Below are 3157 nucleotides of genomic sequence, written 5' to 3' on the forward strand. Positions count from 1 at the left end.
AGACACTAAATGCAAAGCCTAAAGTTAAAATACTTCCAGAAGAAAAAATAGGAGAAAATCTTTGTGACCTTAGGGTAAACAAATTTTCTTAAGTACAGCTGTTATATCCATGAGCTATAAAAGAAAAATATGCTAAATTAGATTTAATCAAAATTCAAAATATCAGATTTTCAAAAGACACTCATGAAAATGGGAAGACAAGCCACAGACTGGGAGAAAATATTTGCAAAACATATGTGATACAGGACTTGTATCCAGAATATACAGAATCCTCAAAACTCAATAATAAGAAAACAAATAACTCAATTAGAAATGGTCAAAAGATTTGAACAAAACCTGCATCTAAGAAGATATATGGATGGCACATAAGTACATGACAGGGTGCTTATCATCATTCACTGTTAGAGAAATGCAAATTAAAACCACAATGAGATACCTTTAGATACCCATTACAATAACTTAAAAAACAAACAAAGAAATAAACAAACAAATCGACAATATTAAGTGCTGATGAGGATGCAGAGCAACTAGAACTTCCATACAAAATTGTACAGAAAAAATTTAAAAATTATTTGGTGGCTTCTCACAAAAAGTAAACATACAGTTACCATATGACTTAGTAATCCCACACCCAGGAGAAATGAAAATTTACAGTCACACAAAAAAACATTTCATAAATGATTACAGCAGGTTTATTCATATTGTCCTAAACTGGAAAAACCCAAGTACACTGTATCTAGTAAATGGATAAATTAATTTGTACATTCATACAATGGAATACTGTTCATCAATTTATGAAAACTGTGGATACACTCAATGACATGGATGAGTCTCAAATGCATTATGCTAAGTGGATGAAGCCAGACTCAAAAGGTTGCATACTGTATTATTACAGGACTTGGGTGTGGAGGAAAAGATTTGGTGCCTTCAAAGAAGCACCAGGGAATTTTGAGGGGGTGAGGGAATTGTTCTATATTTTAATCGTGATGGTGACCACACAACTCTATGCATTTGCTACATCTAAGTACTGTACACTAAGAAGAGTAAATTATACTGTGTGCAAATTATATCTCAATAAACTAGGCTTAAAAAATTAAACCATAAAATATTTTCTATAAGTGGGATCACACTCTGTGTATTCTTCTGCAACTTTTTTACTCACCTTTGATGATTTTTTGAGATATATACAAGTTGACACTATGTGTATAACAATGATATATGTAGCTCTTGTTCATTCATTTTAACTGCTACATCATACCCATTATATGTTATATCTTAACGTTTATCCATTCTCCTGCAGGGGCACATTTGCTTTGTTAATGTTACTTTTTTTTTTCTGTTTTAAATAATGTTGCAACGAACATTCCTGTAAATGTATCCTGGAGCACAGGTGCTGAGATTTCTCTCTAGGGTGTATATCTAGAATACTAATGGAATAGATGGGGCAAAGAGTATGAGAATCTTCACTTTGCTCTCCAACGGCTTATACCAACTGACATTCTACCAACAATATATGAGAATTCCATTTCTCTACATCTTCATCAACAATTGGTATTATCAGACTTTAACTTTGGCTTAGCTGCTGAATGTAAAATGGTATCTTGTTTTATTTTACAATTTCTCTGATCACCACTGAGGTTAATTGACATGTTTGTTGGTCATTTAGGTTTTTCCCTTGTGTTACTTGCCTCTTCATATTCTTTGTTTTGTTTTCTTCTTTCTTTTGTTATATATGTTTTTCTTCTTGATTTGTATAAGTTTTTTTTTTTAACCTGTTCTGCATTATAATTTTTTTTATATGGTAGCAAATATCTTCTCAGTCTATGGATTGTCTTTTAACAATTTAAATAGTATCTTTTATTGATAGAAATTCATAATTTTAGTGTGATTGAATTTATCAGTTTTTTTCTTTATGATTCAAGTTTTTTGTGTCCTTTCTAAGGAATCTTCTCTTATCTCGATTATAAAGAATATTTTCCTGAAAACTTTAAACAGTTTTGCTTTTCACATTTAAGTCTTTAGTTCACTTGGAATTGATCTTTTGTGTGATGTAGAGATCTTATTTTATTTTTTCCACATGCATAACCTTACATCATTTATTGAAGAGGCCACTCTTTCTTTATTGATTTGTACATGCTTTTGGACTATTCTATTTTATTAGTCTACTTTTCTATCCTTGTACTTATATAACACTATCTTGGTTATGTAATATATCTTTCTATCTAATCTGTCTAGGGCTATTCTTGGCCTTTTGCTCTTGTGTATATATATTTAGAAGCAGTTTGTCAAGTTTCCAAAAGAGGCTTTTAGATTCTTTTGACATTCTATTTAATGTACAGATAAATTTGGGTAGAATTTATGATATTGAATCTCCCTGTCCATGAAAGTGGCATCTATTCTTTTTTTACCTAGAAATTCTTTTGACTTTTTAAATAATGTTTTGTAATTTGCATCATGTAAGTGTTGCACAAATTTTGCTGGTTTTATTTTAGGCCCCTTGTAGTTTTTTATTTCTTTAAAAATTTTTTTTGCTATGGTAAATGGAATTTAAATTTAAATATACCAGTCTACGGCCATGCCACCCTGAACAAGTCCGATCCCTTCTGATCTTGGAAGCTAAGCAGGGTCGGGCCTGGTTAGTACTTGGATGGGAGACCACCTAGGAAAACCAGGTGCTGTAGGCATAAAAAAAAAAAAAATAAGAAATTGTAAGCTGACAAGGTCCTTGCAATCTGTGAGATCAACCAAGGGTTGCCTCACCTGAAAATTTTTTAAAAATATATCCTAGTTATTAGTGGTACGTAGGAATGTTCTTAATTTTTATATGTCAATCTTGTATACAGCAATCTTACTAATTACAAGTTTGTATATAGATTCTTTTGGATCTTCTATGTAGACACTCATATTTTCTCCAAATATACTTTCTCTTTTCATTGATGTCTTTTATTTATTTATTTATTTTTATTTGCCTTCTTTCATAGGCTAGGAACTTTAATATAATACTGAAAAGAAGCAGTGTTAGAGGACACTATCCCTCTGAGTTTAATTGAATTACTTCTAAAATTTTACCCTTAAATGTAATATTTGAGTAAGTCTCAAATAAATATCCTTTATTATATTAAGGACATTATATTCTATTGCTAGATTGCTATTTTTA

The 3157-nt window shown here is 30.8% G+C and overlaps 1 non-coding gene across 1 annotated transcript; it reads left to right on the forward strand.

Moving 5' to 3' along the window:
• The first annotated feature begins 2565 nt into the window (after window positions 1-2565).
• On the forward strand, window positions 2566-2684 carry LOC111744148. The gene has a single exon (XR_002782022.1). It is a non-coding gene; the product is annotated as a 5S ribosomal RNA (ribosomal RNA).
• Window positions 2685-3157: the final 473 nt, after the last annotated feature.

The sequence above is a fragment of the Pteropus vampyrus genome, unplaced genomic scaffold (genome assembly GCF_000151845.1).
Source record: "Pteropus vampyrus isolate Shadow unplaced genomic scaffold, Pvam_2.0 Scaffold128, whole genome shotgun sequence".
Taxonomy (NCBI): Eukaryota; Metazoa; Chordata; class Mammalia; order Chiroptera; family Pteropodidae; genus Pteropus; species Pteropus vampyrus.